At 42.3% G+C, this 18,378-nt stretch overlaps 1 protein-coding gene across 18 annotated transcripts in view; it reads right to left on the bottom strand.

Moving 5' to 3' along the window:
* FARS2 (phenylalanyl-tRNA synthetase 2, mitochondrial) overlaps positions 1-18,378 on the bottom strand; it is a 648,562-nt gene that overhangs the window by 615,371 nt on the left and 14,813 nt on the right. For 13 of the 18 annotated variants that reach the window (XR_007517143.1, XR_007517141.1, XR_007517145.1 and 10 more), the window contains exons 2-4: positions 16,309-16,412; positions 15,645-15,731; positions 15,142-15,250 (exon numbers count right to left, since the gene is read on the bottom strand). The exons of 4 other annotated variants lie outside the window; for them this stretch is intronic. The gene's annotated coding sequence lies outside the window, so the exon portion shown is untranslated. The remainder of the gene's footprint in view (positions 1-15,141; positions 15,251-15,644; positions 15,732-16,308; positions 16,413-18,378) is intronic. One more of the 18 variants, XM_049882660.1, reaches the window with a different exon arrangement.

The following is an 18,378-nucleotide window of genomic DNA, read 5'->3' as shown; positions in this document are numbered from 1 at the left end:
ACATTACTAAAAATGACAAAGAGAAACCAGATAACTGGGAGCTCCTAAAAATCAAACACCTATGCTCATCTAAAGACTTCACCAAAAGAGTAAAAAGACCATCTACAGATTGGGAAAGAATTTTCAGCTACGACATCTCTGACCAGCGCCTGATCTCTAAAATCTACATGATTCTATTAAAACTCAACCACAAAAAGACAAACAACCCAATCAAGAAGTGAGCAAAGGATATGAACACACAGTTTACTAAAGAAGATATTCAGGCAGCTAACAGATATATGAGAAAATGCTCTCAGTCATTAGCCATTAGAGAAATGCAAACTAAAACTATGATGAGATTCCATCTCACTCCAACAAGGCTGGCATTAATCCAAAAAACACAAAATAATAAATGTTGGAGAGGCTGTAGAGAGATTGGAACTCTTATACACTGCTGGTGGGAATGTAAAATGGTACAATCACTTTGGAAATCTGGCGTTTTCTTAAAAATTTAGAAATCGAACTACCATACAACCCAGAAATCCCACTCCTCGGAATATACCCTAGAGAAATAAGAGCCTCCACACGAACAGATATATGCACACCCATGTTTATTGCAGCTCTGTTTACAACAGCAAAAAGCTGGAAGCGACCAAGGTGTCCATCAACAGATGAATGGTTAAATAAATTGTGGTATATTCACACAATGGAATACTACGCATCGATAAAGAACAGGGACGAATCTGTGAAACACTTCATAACATGGAGGAACCTGGATGGCATTATGCTGAGTGAAATTAGTCAGAGGCAAAAGGACAAATATTGTATAAGACCACTATTATAAGATCTTGAGAAATAGTATAAACTGAGAAGAACACATTCTTTTGTGGTTATAAGGGGGGGAGGGAGGGAGGGTGGGAGAGGGTTATTTACCGATTAGTTAGTAGATAAGAACTACTTTAGGTGAAGGGAAGGACAATACTCAATACATGGAAGGTCAGCTCAACGGGACTGGACCAAAAGCAAAGAAGTTCCCGGGATAAACTGAATGCTTCAAAGGTCAGCGGAGCAAGCACGGTGGTTTGGGGACTATGAATTAAGGGGACTATGACTTAAGGGGACTTCTAAGTCAACTGGCAAAGTAATACTATTACGAAAACATTCTGCATCCTACTTTGAAATGTGGCGTCTGGGGTCTTAAATGCTAACAAGCGGCCTTCTAAGATGCATCAATTGGTCTCAACCCACCTGGAGCAAAGGAGAATGAAGAACACCAAGGTCACACGATAACTATGAGCCCAAGAGACAGAAAGGGCCACATGAACCAGACACTTACATCATCCTGAGACCAGAAGAACTAGATGGTGCCCGGCCACAACCGATGACTGCCCTGACAGGGAGCACAACAGAGAACCCCTGAGGGAGCAGGAGATCAGTGGGATGCAGACCCCAAATTCTCATAAAAAGACCAGACTTAATGGTCTGACTGAGACTAGAGGAATCCCGGCAGTCATGGTCCTCAAACCTTCTGTTGGCTCAGGACAGGAACCATTCCCAAAGACAACTCATCAGACATGGAAGGGACTGGACAGTGGGTAGGAGAGAGATGTTGATGAAGAGTGAGCTACTTGTATCAGGTGGACACTTGAGACTGTGTTGGCATCTCCTGTCTGGAGGGGAGATAGGAGGGTAGAGAGGGTTAGAAACTGGCAAAATTGTCATGAAAGGAGAGACCAGAAGGGCTGACTCATTAGGGGGAGAGTAAGTAGGAGTAAGGAGCAAGGTGTATATAAGCTTATATGTGACAGACTGACTTGATTTGTAAACGTTCACTTAAAGCTCAATAGAAATTATTTAAAAAAAAAAAAGCTTAATCTGTTAATTTTTTTAATCCTACCTTCAGTTTAAGCATTAATATACTATTAAATTTTAATCTGAGATTCTGTTTTTATTCTAATCCTACCCTTTACTTGAAAAACTTCTAGCCCTCTAGGAGGAATCTATTCTATACAATCGTAAGGCAACTCTTGCAAAAATACCTGCTGACAATATTTAGCCAATGCAAAGGAAATTGCAGGAGGCTTCAATGCAAAACAAACCCAACCCTTAATCCCTGATGAGTCGACCCTCAAACTAAAGCTAGGATGGCTCCAGCCAATTGATATAATGCAACTAAAACAATAAAAACCAAAACAAACAAACAGTGCAAGGAAAACTCAATGATAATAGTAAATCATAGAATGTCACTAAAGACATAAGATCTTCTTCCCTTCCATGCTTCTCAAGTAAACACACGTATTATACATTGTGAAATGAATTGTACGCATGGCATTCTTTTAGAAGGCCATTTCAACTGTAGAAATTACTGATGTTTAATGGAACAGTGTTTAATGGTAATATTTTTAATACTGGAAATTAATAAAATCACATCCTCTAGATCTGCACTGTCCAACATGGTAGCCTCTAGCCATGTGTGGCAATTTAAATTATTAAAATGAAATAACAAAAAATTTAGTTTCATTTGCACTAACCACATTTCGAGTACTCAACAACCGCATGTGGCTAGTGGCCGCCATATTGGATAGCTCAGCTAGAGAACATTTCCACCATCACAGGAAGTCTATTGGGCAGAGCTACTCTAGATGCTAGTGCCTTTTCCTGAAGCACTCACAGCATTTTCATTGAAGCATCTAACAAATGTCTACTGAGCTCCTCCTACGGGACAGGCATTGTGCTAGTTGCCGGGTGTAAGGCAGTGAATGAAGGTTACAGTAAGCAGGAGATAAATAAACCATACCCACTGCTGTTGAGTCAATTCTGACTGACAACAACCCTACTGGACAGAGTAGAACTGTGAAATAGAGTTTCCAAGGCTATAATCTTTATGGAAGCATACTGCTACATCTTTCTCCAGTGGATTTGCACAGCTGACCCTTGCAGGTAGTAGCCAAGTGCTTAGCCGCTGCACCACCAGGGCTCCTTCAGGAGATAAACAGAAACCTAAAACATAGGGGAGGAAACATTTTTAGATAGAGCGGCCAGGGAAGGCTTGTCTGAGGAAGTTATATTTAAGCCAAGATTCGAAAGATAAGCCAGTCAAAGAGACAGCTTCCACATGAAAGGAACTGAAGTCTCCAGGCAGTTAGGTGGGAAGGGTTAGCTCATTCCAGTAACTGATTTTAAGTGCATTTTGCAGCTCTCTCATTAACGTGAAACGCCAAGCAAAGCATTTCACTGACACCCAAATCTATTCCAATGGTGAAGTTAGACAACAGTCCATATATTCTCCAAGGCAGTTCTCCTTCTCCCTCTAAATCACCTTTTTGTCATTTCATTTCTGGAAGCACCAACTTCTGCGTGGGCAGGTATAGAAAAAGCAGTAATTTTGCTACTTCTTAGGAGAGGAAAATTGGGCTTAAATGAGGTTTCTGAATTACCATGAACTTTAACTAACAGTGTTCTTCCTTGCCACCATCAGCATGGGTAAGAGAGGTATTTTCATCATCTGCTAAAAGTTTCCATTTGGGGGCAGTCATCATTACTTATGCCAAGGGCAAACAACTCACAACGTCCTCAACAACACACAGCTGCTGGCTCTGGCAGCAAACTGGGAGAATGGTTCTTTTTCCAGGAAACGCAGCTGGCTGCCAGGCAGTGGGCCCCATAGCTCCGTCACTGTCCCGCAGGCAGTACACAGAAGAAGGACGAGGAACGCCTGCCTTCAGAAGAGGACTGAGTGGAAAAACTCCAAGCAGCTCGGGGCCTTGGGTGCCCTGCAGCAACACGTTCTCTGCCCAGCAAGTCCCTGCTCCATACGGATATACACTTTATTGTCTTAACACCTTTTCATCTTGTTCCTGTTGCCTTCTCAAGGCAGCTACGAGACTGCCACTTTGACTCAAGTGTCTATCTACTATTAGGTCTCTGGCTGCATTAATTACACCCCACCACCCTTAGCCAAATCCTTTTCAAGGAACTGTACAGAACATCTGCTGGATGCAGCCAAGAGCCTCTGAACATAGCCCAGGCAGGAGGCTGCCAGCAGCTATTTCCCCGGCGCAAGCCCTGCCCAAGGAGGGCTGGGAGACAGCCTGTCTTCCTCCGTACCTGTTGTTGTTGGCTGCAGTCAAGTTGTCCCCTGACTCATGGTGACCCTATGCACAATTAGATCAGACTATTGTGATGTTTATTGTGATGTATAGGGTTTTCACTGGCTGATTTCTTTCCAGCCTGTCTTAGCCTGGAAGCTCTGCTAAAACCAGTTCAGTATCACAGCAACATACAAGCTTCCACTAACAGACAGGTGGTAGCGGAACATGAGGTAGGTTAGCCGGGACTCAAACCTGGGTCTCCCACATGGAAGGTGAGAATTCTACCACTGAACCTCCGCTGCTCCTACCTCTTACTTGTGGTATGCCATCAAATTGATTCTAACTCACTGGGACCCTATAGGACAGAGCAGAACTGCCCCCATAGGGTTTCGTAGGCTGTAAACTTTATGGGTGCAGATAGCCAGGTCTTTTCTTCTGCAGAGCAGCTGGGGGGTTCAATCCGCTGACATTCTGGTTAGCAGCCAACCACTTAGGGTCACTATGAGTCGGAATCGACTCGACAGCACTGGGTACTGGTTTAGCCAACCACTTAACCACTGCACCACCAGGCTCCTTCCTCTTACTTAGTGGTGGCCAAACAGGCCAGGCATTTCCCTTCCAGCTGCACTTCTTTCAGAAAGACGAAAAGTAGAACCTCCTTGGCTGGAAAGAGCTGAAATGTCTGGTATTGGGAAAAAAATAAGGGGTGCATTCTCATACCAAATTAATTAAGAGTCAAATGTGGACATCATGCTGCCCACGTCAGGCTTTGGGTTTTTTAGCCTTAATGAAGCAAAGAACAATGCTAACTAAAGAGAAAAACCACGTGAGGCTGAATGGTTACTGAAGGTAATGTCAAGGCACCTAGTTTAAATCCACACGTTAACATCCACAGAGCAGAGACATTTCTGCCAAAACGTATTTCAGTGATTAAAATTAAGCTTCTTTCAAATAAAGCTTGTCATTAAAATGACCATGAATAAGACCTTGTAAAACACTGTTTTACTATATTTTGAGGAACACGTAATATACTAATAAGCTTCTAATATTAGAATTCCATGCGAGTTAAAAAAAAAAAAACTGAAACCCATGTTCCTGTCAGACCCCATCAATGGCAACGATACCAAGCCCTCCCTACATGCTCTTCATTTCAGAACTCCACAGCAGGGTAATAAGAATGTGTTTCCAATCTTGACTATGTCCTTAGGGATAAGAGAAAACAGGTTCTTTCAGTGCCATTTTAGACTGAAGAAAGCAAAACAGGAAAAAATCGCTTAGGCCTGGATCCCACCAGCTGGGGCAGAGTCTGCCCAAGCAGGCCCCCCTCTAGTGCTGTCTTCAGTACTTTACCCATCTGGGGTCTGATTTTAACATTGAGATTGATTTATTAGAGATAAAGCATAACTTTAAGGAGAAAATATTTTAAAAGATTAGGATTCAGGATTCTAGTCCAAACACAGCAGTACACAAGATAACAACTCACAACACCCACTCTCTTCAACACTTGCCTCAGTTATGAAATAGGGTGTGCAGAATGGGCTCAGCACCATGAGAGCCCTTAAAAATGGGGGGCAGGAGAAAGCTGACCATTTGATGTTAGGATTTTACTGAAAAACATATTTGAGTAACACTGAGCAAAGAAGAAAAAAATCACTGTTCTTCTATATTGGTGAATAAATTAAGATTCATAAAGATTCAATTACGTAGTCAATTCAATTTAAAAAAGACCCATACGTTCATTTCTAAACCTGCTATTTCTGATAACATGCTAGTACATAAAACAGATATAGCTTCAGTATTGCCAGAATCCTTCATATCCCCAGACATGATTTGGGAAGTAATCTGACTTTAAAAACCAATGCATGCAGCATCTGGAAAGAGGCATTCCTTTAACAAGTTTTATCGTATTTTTCTTCCTTCTGAACTTGTACCTTTCTGGTAAATAAGAAAATCAGATTATTGTACCTAAATGTATACTCTATGTATATATACACACACACATAAATGTGCAACCACCCATTTGCCATTGGCAGCCATTTTATTTTCCTCAAAAATGTAATAGAAAAGTAGTTATTCCAAAATCTTTTGGGTCAATTTAGTTTTTCAAAGCAAACCATTCTGCTACTGTAAGCTGCTGCTTTCTTTAATGTTTTCTTTGAAGGCTTTCAAAACATTAAATACCAACATGTGACAAGTGAAAAGTACCAATTAATCTGAAGACAGTCCTGTGCGGCAGTCCCCGCTGACAAATGTAAAACCTTTCGGTGGCACTGAAGGCACTCTCTACCTGTGCTTTCTGCTTTATCATGCCCTCAGTCGCCATGTGCTCAATGCGTAAAAGAAACAGAAAGGTGGACTTAATGACAGTAGCTTCTATTTCAATCAGGCTTAAACACCTTCAGAGGATAAATGGTTTCTACTTCCACCACAGTACTCTGAGGCTGGATCAGGAGCACACTAAGCCTGCATTTGAGAAGCACCACTGGACTTTACTTCAAGGTGTGATAGTTACTTATATTTGTCCCTGTGCAGCCAGATTTATATGGGAGGGGACAGATACAGAAAGCGATCTTTCTGGGTTCTCCCAGTCCCGTGGGAAGTGTCTGGGCAGACCCCACGTGGCCCTCCTCCAGATCTGGAATGCTTCCCCCGCCACCAGCTCTCACTCTTTCCTTGGGCCCTCTTGCCCTGCTTTAAATCTTGGTAAAATCTTGTGTTTTGGTTTGTTTGTTTTAATATTTGTGCACATAAGCCTGTACTTATTTGGGGGAATAAAATAAATTTGATCTACAGAGCAGCTTAAATCTGGAATCCTTTAAAAGAAATGAACTTGAGGGGACAATTATCCACTGCATAAAACTGCATACTTACTAATGAATACATCTTCTGTAGGGGTAAGAAAAAGTTTTTGCCCTCAAAGATTTAACAAGGTCATCCTTGCAAGATTCCAAATTAGTTATGGGCAACTAATGGGATTTTATCAGACACATATCCTGGAAGCAGTACTGGGGCCAGTGGATCTAAACGGTGGCTAGACATTAGAACTACCTGGAAAGCTACTGAAAAATATTCCTGGTCAAGGTGACACCTCCAGAGATTTGTAGTTAATTGATCTCGGGGAATGGGAGGGGGGCGGTGCCCCAGCTTTAGCAGTTGTCTACGCTCACAGGTGATTCTCACGTGCAGCCAGGATCACACAGCAGTGCTCTATAGACTGGCAGTCCACAAGTCCCCACCACTGCTAAGTACCAAGAGCTATCTGGTTCTCAGGCATTCAAGGGCTGTTCAATTCTCACCAGCATCTCGTGAAATATATACCACCCTACTCATAAATTTCCCTTCTTTTAATGTTTCAAAAGATTCTTTCTGTAATCTGAACTTCAACTAGTACATAACCATGTGCCTCTGGGTGGCACAAACAAAGCTATAACTCAGGAAGGTATAAGCACCTCTAGATAGCCATTTTATTAATTATCTAGATTTCCCAAAATCACTTTCACTACAAATACCTCTTCATATGAAAATTTTCATTTTGTATTAATTACTGAAATCATTCAAAATATTAATAAAAATACTATTTTCTCAAAAAGACTCAGAAGCAAGAAATACAGGCTATTTTCAGAAGACCCCTACAGAAAGTTTTGCTAAAGATTGGTTCAATGACAGACTGATAAAATATAAATCCAGGCCTCTGTATATTCAAAATTAGATTCTGCATATAGATTTGTTATACTCAGTTTGAGAATAGGCGCCTATGTTTTAAGTAGGCTGGTTAAATGGCATAGCAAGAAGTCTTGAAAAAATGTTAACTGTCACGTATTTCTAGATTACAGACGAGATCAATTCTAAAAACAGTTTCAGGGAGGGAAAGTTGAAGTAAAGGACTTATTTTGCCTTAAGAGTGGGTTCTCCCTCATGTAAAAGGGGCAGATGAAGGGAAACTTTCAGCACACTTAAGGAAAACCAAAATCCCACTGCCATTGAGTCAATTCCATCTCATAGCAACCCTATAGGACAGGGTAGAACTGCCCCATAGGGTTTCCAAGGAGCAGATGGTGGTTTGGAACTGCTGACCTTTTGGTTAGCAGCTGTAGCTTACCGTGGCTCTTAACCACTGTGCCACTAGGGCTCCTTAGTCCACAGTAATCTGACTTTTCCTGAAGCCCTTGGGATATAGAGATATAAAATGGTAATTAAGTCATCATCCTACTGTTTACATCATTCTACTGAATCTGGGCTTCACCCCAGCAAAGCTGTTAAGAAATGGCAATGGGACAGCTGCATGGAGGTAATCAACACAGATGGGGAGCATCTGCTATTTCAGTCAGTTGTCTGACTTGAGCCTGAGGACCCTGGTCCTCCATCCCAGTGGCACATTAGAAACCCCTGAAGCTTTTTAAAGACATAACTCCTGGGCCCCAACAGCAGAGTTCCTGATTGATCCGGTATGTGTCATGCATTTTTTTTTTTTAATACTGGTATCTGATATGTATGTATTATGTATCAGCATTTTTTTAAAAGGCTCCCCTGGTGTCTAATGTGAGGCCAAGACAGAGATCATCTGTTCACTAATGTGGACTGGAAACAAATCAAGGAATAAAAGTTCAGATGAAGATAGGTCCAAAAGGTCTGAGCTTTGAATGTGGTTAGATGCCCCAAATCCTGGTCTCTAAGGGGAAGGCAACTTGTGGGAGAGAGAAGAGCTTGAGCCTGGAGGCAGGCAGACAAGAGTTCAAATCCAGCTCTGCCATTAAGCAGTTACATATACTTGGCCGACTCGCAAACGATCTTTCAGCCTCAGACTCCCCACATGTGAAATGGGACCCACTACATCCCCCACACAGGGTTTTACCAACATTAGTAAGAATAAGATATAAAACAACCAGTAGCGCACGTATTTGTAACTAAGAACTGTGTCAGCTTCTGAACAATCCAAATAAATCCTGGGCAGTAGAGAAGAGAAACACTCTTTAGCTCACCTCCCTTCGCACCTAAGAGGCAGTCAATAAATTAAATAAAAAAAAAATTTTTTTTTTTTTTTAAATTAATGCTTAAGCTTTATTTTCATGGCTGCAGCACAATCTCCATATTTTTCTGAAGTCAGTAACAAAGATCTCCTGTGGCCAACTTGTACAGAAGATCATAGCTTACCTATCAAACAAAATTGTCAGCAATGCTAATTCTGGAAAAAAGACTGAAGTGATGAATCTGAATCTTCCCAGCAAAGGAGAAAAGTTCAAGAGAGAATTTCCACTACCCAGACAAGGGAGAATGCCTCAGGCCATTCCTAGGAAAAATGGAATATTTATCGATCCGAGGGGCACAGAAGGATTCAAGTCCTAGAACAAACAAACATACACTGTGGCTTCAAAGTCCTGTGTATGGCCTTAGCCCCAATTCCAGCTTCTGCACTTCAGTAAATCACACCCCTGTAAGCTTTAATTTAGTCATCTACGAGATGGGGCAGTGCCATCTATCTCAGAGTTCTAGAGAAAGCTAAAGATGGGGAGGTAGGTTAAGGGCCTGTAGGAAGTGGATGCTCAGTAACCTGCTTTTAGTTCCCTGCCTTCCCTATACAGATTTTGGTTTCTGGTCCTGGAATTTCTGATAAATATGCCTCTGAAATATTTCTGCTTCATGAATCAAGAAACTCTCAAACCCAAAGAGTAAAACTTCCCTTTGGGTCTGTACAACCCAATTGAAAGACACAAAAAAAAAAAAAAAAAATTTTTTTTTTTAGAACGGTAGCTTTGGCAGGGGTAGGGAGTGGGAGAATTAGAAAAGGAGAGAGAGATTAAAATATAGATTGAGATATAGATTGTTAAATTGTGCTAAAAGCTGACTTCAGGTCCTATGTAACATTCCCAATGTCTGAACTTCAAAGCTATGACAGAAACATTGAAGAAAAAAGAGTAAGAATGATAATGTCACAGGTTTATTTCCTGCTTTTCCATGTATAATGAATTTTAATATTCTTAAAAATCTTGGGTTGCCATCTTGTGGCCGGGTCTCAAAAGGAAGCTCAGTGGAGGTACAGATCAATTATTAGGCAGCAAACAAATCATGTTAAATCACAATGGAGCCTCATGTAGAAAATCTATTATCAAACACTTTTGCAGCTGAACAATACAGAAAGCTGAGATGTGTGATCCATTTACAACTGTCATCGACTAACAGAAAACCCAGCTAACTTTCCACCTGACTTATATACCTGTTAGATCTAGCAACTTATGACTTGTATACAATTATGATGATTAAAATAGGACGTCTGAGAAGCAGAGCTATATAAGGAAATAAGATAAACATTAACGATTTTTTTTTTCCAGTAAGGATAACAGGTCTACAAGGATCAATCTACATGCTCTCATCTGAAACACCAAAACCAATATCACTGATACATTGATTTGGCCACTTACGGGTGTACCGAACATCCGGGCACTGGAACTAAGAATTGGCGATTCCTCTCAAGGAGCTCACAGACTACCAAGGAACCAAAGATAGAGAAATGTAGGTCCCGAATTAAAACACAGGGCAATATGGCTACTGGAGGGCAGTGGAGGAAGTGACAACATCAGAGAAAAGCAGTAACCAAAAGCAGAAAAGATTTGACTCTTCATGGGTATGCTGACAGCCCACACCATCAGAGACTATGAAGATATCTTCCCATTTCTGTGTGCAGTTACTTCCTGCTGGCAGCTTGAAATCAGGTATAAACACACCCACCACAGTCAAATACTATAGTTCAGGGCTCCTCCACCCTGCCATGAAAACCGGTTCTTAGCCATCTACTAGCACACCACTGGTCTTGATGGCAAAGTTCTAAGCAGTGGAAACCACGCATGCAAAGGACCAGAGGCATGAGATCATGAAGATTCTGAAACAGCAAGTAGTTCAGGGTGAGTGGGGTACAGAGAACAAATGAGGGAGATGGGAAAGGAAAGAGGCTTGGGGCCACATTCTGAAGAACTAAGGACCCTGTTTCCAAGGAGCAGCTGGTGGATTTGAACTGCTGACCTTTTAGTTAGCAGCCAAGCTCTTAACCACTGTACCACCAGGTCTCCTTTTATCCTATAAGAAAGGTAAAGTCAATATAGTTAGAGAAGCAATACAATGATATATACATGTGTGTTATAAACATCACCCTGGAACTCATGGGAAAGGTAGAGCTGAAGAAGAAACCATGAAGACATCCAGACCAGCTGCTGTCCACTCCAATCCAACTCATGGTGACCCCACATGTGCAGAGCAGAACTGCTCCATAAGGTTTTCAAGGCCATCATCTTTTGGAAGCAGATTAGCAGGCCTTTCTTCTGAGGCACCTCTGGATGGGTTTGAACTGCCAACCTTTGAGTCAGTAGTAGAGCACTTAACCGTCTGTGCCACTCAAGGGACTCAACACCTAGAACCTAACTATGAGTTGCTGCCACAACAAGGTACAGTGAAGGTGGCAGGGAGGGGCAGCAGTCACTTACATCATAAAACAGAGCATATTATGACTTCAGGGCTTCTAATGTGAGCCACACTGACCTAAACATCAGACGCCAAGGGGCCCCTAAAGGCATCAAACACATATGAAGTGATTATAAGACAACAGGAGATAAAAAATGGAGTTGTTACAGCACTGAAACCATTTAAACAACCACTGGAGTGAATGGTTACAGAACACAATGTTCAAGGTAAACATCCTGACAATAAAAAAATGTAACAAAGGGCAGAGCATGGAAGTAAAAAAATGCAAAGGTACTTCTTTTTTTTTTTTTTGATCTTTCAAAGGAATCCTGTATACCAGCTGTAGACTAGCCATGTCAGACCCCCTTTAACTTTGGGGGGTGGGGGGAGGAGAGATCACTATCAGCCCAAAGCTGGTTCCTGTGTGGTGGAAGTCAGACATACCTCCACTCGCCAACCTTTTTACCAATTCTGACATCACCCGGAAGTTCCCCCCACAGCACTCTCTACTTCTCTGCTGGGTCAATAATTCATTGCAATGGCCACAGAGACCTCACAGACCATACTCAGTTACGGGGTTTATTGCCGAAGTAACAGGCTACAATTCAGGATCGGGATCAACTTGGAAGTTACAGAAACAACTCAGGAAACAGGGTACAGTTTATCAATCAGGGCAGCTTCCAGAAGCTTTCAGCTTCTTGACTGTACCCATAGGCAGGCCTCATTCTCAGCCTCTGCTACCAGACTCACTCAGGCCTGGCCTCTGCCCTGCTCGGGCAAGCGTTTCAGCTCTGTAGCTCCCCATACGGTGTCTGGAGGCACCCCACTCCTCCAACAAGCCTCCTGCTCAAAGACGCTCAGCTCTCTCACTCTGTGCCACTGCTGTCCTGTGCTCATCCCATGCCTTGGCCATTCCATGCCATCCTGCACCTTTTCCAGTGTTACAGCTCTGTCTGTCTCCTGGGTCTAGAAGGTTCTCAGCTCAAGGACCCCAGGTCCAAAGGACATTTCTGCTCCTGGCTCTTCTTCTTGATAGTAGTGAGGTCCCCCTCAGCCTCTGCAGGATTGGCTTTTTTAGGCCTAGCAATATGGCCAAGCTGACCAATTCCCTCAATAGGCCACAGCCACCTAGTCTGCATAGTAACTGACCAATTTCTGCAAGGGTTTTACACACCATATTTGCATAGCATCCTAACCAATCCCTTTGCAAGATTGCGGCCTACCAAATCACCTTGACAGAACAACAAACCCAGGGCCAGAAAGGCTATATATAAACTCGTTGCCCTGTACCAGCTAAAATCAGTTAAAAAAATGATAATAACCCAAACATCAGTGTTCCATCCATGACTGCTTTGATTTCAGCAAACCCTTTGGTTTTACAACTTCTCTTTCTTCAGCTACGTTTAAGTAAAATTGAATATTTTTTAAAAAGTAAAAATACCATGTTTGGTATAATTCTTTCTAACAGACTTCTTAAGCCATCTATCCTTCCATCCATCTATGTAAACATTCAGGGGAAGACATTTAGAATTAGCCTTAGAATGATGTTTCCCAAATATTAACCATAGTTGTTTCTAGATTACAAGATTTGAAGTAGTTTAATTTCCTCTCTCTCCACTTTGCTAATTTCTTTGGATTTTTAGATAACGAGCATGTACCATTTTTACAAAAAACTATGTCAGGATGTTAAACTGAAATTTTGAATGAGGCAAAACTGAATAAACTCCCACATGCCAAAATGTACAAATAGGTAAAAATATTTCCACAATTCTAGGACTATATAATCAGTGCAAACACATAAAGGGGCCAGAGCAGAGAAAGGAGAATCTATGAGGGTGTCTTCAGAAAGAGCTTTGTTGGAACCTCTGCCCTCCCTTCTCGCCAAGGGAAAAGGAGCGGGTGTCTGTCCTTAGCTCAAGAAGTGGAAAGTCCAGCTGACCCCTTGGGAGAGGAGGCTGACACGTGTTCTACACAATGAGGGACAGCATGAACACGCACCCAACAGGTATCGGGACAAGCCAGAAACCTGAGACAGGGCAGGGAGAAAGAGCAGAGGGCTGCGTGTGGAATGTCCCTGTGCCCCCCCACCCAGTGGTAGGCATTTCTCACGGACCAGATGAAGACGACATGAGAGAATGCCAGCCAGGGCCATTTCAAGTCTTGCCCAAGAGCACCTGGGCAGGCGAGAGGACACCAACAAGGAATGTGTTCCTCTGTGGAAGGGACCTCAGAAGGGCCAGAGATGAAGGGGGGTGTAACAAGCCAAAGAAGAATCACGTAATTTAAAGAACTGGCATTGAAAGGGCCCACTAGAGGTCCTCTATAGAGCCCAGGAAAATGCCACTTTACATAGTCAAGCCTGGAGTAGTAAATCACCTAAGCTCATGGAGAACCACTGTATCCCTTTAGCCTTCACTCTTCAGCCCTACAGAAGCCTAAGAGGTAGAGAGCTAACATAGGGGGAAAGGATTTAGAAGACAAAAAAGGCAGCTGCACACTCTTTGTCATTACAGGTTTCTTTGCAGGGAGAGCAGGTGAGGTAAAAAGTAAATTTTCACCCAGAGGCAGGGGAAGATAGCCCCACTGAACATAACTTTAAAAGGACAAAAGTGCAGGGGGGGAAAGTTGTGTTTTACTTATATTCCATGGGTCAATCTAGTACAACATAATGGCTATGTATCATTAAATGTCATCAAATCCCAGAAATACATGGTGGGTAGGCCAGGTGTACATATACTCACATTTCTTTCTTGCACTGTAAAACATATGTATTAATAAAAGCATAACAATGAAATAGGGAAGCAGTCAGAACTGAGAACTATAGGAGTCCAAAGCAGACCAATAACGATGATAATACAAAGCAGTTAACAGGGAGACTAGGCTTGGTAGGGGGAAAGTGAGGATATGACATGTAGTGGGGTCAAGGGCTTATATGTCCCGCTGGGTCAAACAACTGCTGGAGTAGTGCAACTAAAGGGAGGAAGCTGGATATGCAGGGATGACAGGGGGGCAGAAATGCTTAAAATTGAGACTGCAGAGGTGTTTCAGTCCATAAAACAGGCTTGACTCTGAATCCTTTCTGGGCCCCTTACTAGGTAGGTTTCATCTTTCCATAGGATTGTCATTCGTATTAAGTAAGATAACAGCCGGCAGGTAATAAGCACACAAAGAGCAGTCACGTTAGTCAGGCGGGGGCGGACAAGTGCAGACACCAGGGATGTCAGAGTAGTGAAGGAGAAAAACCTGAGCTAGAGAACAGAACCACACATGTGTGAAATTTCACCTTAGCTTCAAATACAAGCATCCTCCAGCCTGAAAGAAATCCAATTTTGAGGGGAAAAGAAATAAGAAAAACAAGCGACATTAGTAAATCATAAAACTCCAGCACTAGTGGGATATTCCATTGAATTACTGATGTCAATTAGCAAATAGTTACTGACTTTTATGCAAACGGTTACTGACTCCTATGCAAAGCAGTCAATCTAATAATTTAATTCAATATCTATCTGCTAGTAATACATTGTTCGACACATAAACAAAACAAGACCTAGATGAGAGATAAAACAGAGGAACTTTATTGACTGTATCTACAAAGCAGGGGAGGAGTCCAGGAAGAGCTGACCTGAGGGAGTATCCACAGTGCGACAGGAGGACATGCTTCTGCCACATGGTGGGGAAGGAATAAGGATTTTACCAGCAGGAAAACTGGATGCGCTGTAGGAGGGCGCCAACTGCAGAAAATAAAAATTATTTTTTAGTTTATCAAGGCTATTAGGCTTTGCACCATCAAATCAAATATGACATGATACACTGTAGAAAATGCAAACACTTTTAGAATCAAATAGTCCTCAGTTCAAAATACCAAATCTGCCATGTGAACTGGGGCCACTTAGTCAAGCTTTCTAAGTTTCAGGGTCTGGAGGAGGGTGGGAAAATTTAGGCAGCAGCGCCTACTTCGTTCATTAGTGACAGCCAAGTGAGAACCCACATCCGGTGTCTTTCGCAGCACCTGGCTGTCAATTAAGGCTATTTGGAAAGGAAGAAAACTAGTATTGTCTCTGACCCTGGGGAACACCTCCCACATAAGGCTCAGGGTCACATACTGCTGACACGTAATCATTTTACCTTTCGTGGAAGGCAGGCTGAGGGAACAGACTGTGACTGTCTTAACCCCAGGTAAGGCAGGTGCTGCGGTCCCTTCCAGAGGACAGACTGCAGAGGAAAAAAAGACCCAAAACGTCTGCCAATCTCCTGCTAAACGCCCCTGTACAGAAATGCCTGATTGCTTTTTTATGTTTCTATTAGTTTTCAAAGAAGCCCTGGTGGCACAGTGGTTAAGCGCTCAGCTGCTAACCGAAAGGTCAGCAGTTCAAACACACCAGCTGTTCCAAGGGAAAAAGATGTGGCAGTCTCCTTCCGTAAAGATTTACAGCCTTGGAAACCCCATGGGGCAGTTCTACTCTGTCCTTTAAGGTGGCTATGAGTCAAAATTGACTCAACGGCAATGGTTTTTTCTTTTTTTCTTTTAATTAACTTTCAAGAGCGTTCTTTTATAGGTCCAACAATAAGACTGGGATTAGATATAATCATGAACCCACAATTCTTCTATTAAGTGAAACAATAAAAGAACACTTCCCTTCCTCCCAAGCACACCTCATGCTGAAATCTGATTATGCACAAAGATAACCCTAAAGCACAGAAAACCCCACCCAAACCCCCAATTTCCCACTGCCAATAGAGACACAGCAGTTTGGGATCTGGAGCTATCTAGACAGTTGAGGAATCCCACCTTCTGGCAGAGCGCAGCAATGACAGGGAATCCGTAGAGAACTGAAGGCAAAATGGAACCATCTGATGAGTCTCAGACTCTAGAGTCTTGCAATTTCTCCCTCCCTGAAAACAAAACAAGATGACCAAAACATGACAGTAAGATAATCTTGTCACGAGAGGGGAGGCCCTAAAACACAAGGAAGGAGCCCTGGCAGCGCCATGGTTAAGTGCTCAGCTGCTAACCAAAAAGTCAGCGGTTCAAATTCACCAGCCATTCTGCAAGAGAAAGATGTGGTAGTTTGCTTCTGCAGAGGTTATGGAAAGCCTTGGAAACTCTATGGGACAGTTTTGTCCAGGCCTATGGAGACCCTCCCGCAGGTGTCTGTCAGTTTGTCGTACTGTGGGGGCTTGTGTGTTACTTTGATGCTGGAAGCTATGCCACCGGTATTCAGATACCAGCAGGGTCACCCATGGAGGACAGGTTTCAGCTGAGCTTCCAGACTAAGACAGACTAGACAGAAGGACCCAGCAGTCTACTTCTGAAAAGCACTAGCCAGTGAAAACCTTATGAATAGCAGTGGAACACTGTCTGATACAGTGCTGGAAGATGAGCCCCCCAGGTTAGAAGGAACTCAAAAGATGACGGGGGAAGAGCTGCCTCCTCAAAGTAGAGTCGACCTTAATGATATGGATGGAGTAAAGCTTTTGGGACCTTCATTTGCTGATGTGGCACAACTCAAAATAAGAAACAGCTGCAAACATCCATTAATAATCGGAACATGGAATGTACGAAGTATGAATCTAGGAAAATCGGAAATCTTCAAAAATGAGATAGAACACATAAACATCAATACATCAATATCCTAGGCATTAGTGAGCTGAAATGGACTGGTATTGGCCATTTTGAATGGGACAATCACATAGTCTACCACGCTGGGGATTACAACTTGAAGAGGAATGGTGTTGCAGTTCATCGTCAAAAAGAACGTTTCAAGATCTATCCTGAAGTACAACGCTGTCATCGTATATACAATGATAGGATAATATCCATACGCCTACAAGGAAGACCAGTTAATACAACTATTATTCAAATTCACACACCAACCACTAGGGCCAAAGATGAAGAAACAGAAGATTTTTATCAGCTGCTGCAGTCTGAAATTGATCAAACATGCCATCAAGATACATTGATAATTACTGGCAATTGGAATGCGAAAGTTGGAAACAAAGAAGGATCAGTAGTTGCAAAATGTGGCCTTGGTGATAGAAACAATGCCGGAGATCCAATGACAGAATTTTGCAAGACCAATGACTTCTTCATTGCAAATACCTTCTTTCACCAACATAAACGGCGACTATACACATTGGACCTCACCAGATGGAACACACAGAAATCAAATTGACTACATCAGATTTGTGGAAAGAGACAATGGAAAAGCTCAATATCATCAGTCAGAACAAGGTCAGGGGCCGACTGTGGAACAGACCATCAATTGCTCATATGCAAGTTCAAGATGAAACTGAAGAAAATCAGAGCAAGACCACAAGAGCCAAAATATGACCTTGAATATATCCCACCTGAATTTAGAGACCATCTCAAGAACAGATTTGATGCATTGAACACTAATGACTTGAAGACCAGACGAGTTGTGGAATGACATCAAGGACATTATCCAGGAACAAAGCAAGAGGTCACTGAAAAGACAGGAAAGAAAGAAAAGACCAAGGTGGATGTCAGAGGAGACTCTGAAACTTGCTCTTGAGCGTTGAGCAGCTAAAGCAAAAGGAAGAATTGATACAGTAAAAGAAACGAAGATTTCAAAGGGCCTCTCGAGAAGACAGAATAAAGTATTATAATGACGTGCTAAGAGCTGGAGATAGAAAACCAAAAGGGAAGAACACACTCGGCATTTCTCAAGCTGAAAGAACTGAAGAAAAAATTCAAGCCTCGAGTTGCAGTAGTGAAGGATTCCATGGGGAAAATATTAAATGATGCAGGAAGCATCAAAAGAAGATGGAAGGAATATGCAGAGTCATTATACCAAAAAGAATTAGTCGATACTCAACCATTTCAAGAGTTAGCATACGA

This window comes from Elephas maximus, chromosome 1, assembly GCF_024166365.1.
Source record: "Elephas maximus indicus isolate mEleMax1 chromosome 1, mEleMax1 primary haplotype, whole genome shotgun sequence".
Classification (NCBI taxonomy): Eukaryota; Metazoa; Chordata; class Mammalia; order Proboscidea; family Elephantidae; genus Elephas; species Elephas maximus.
This window is presented reverse-complemented; position numbering and strand designations above follow the sequence as displayed.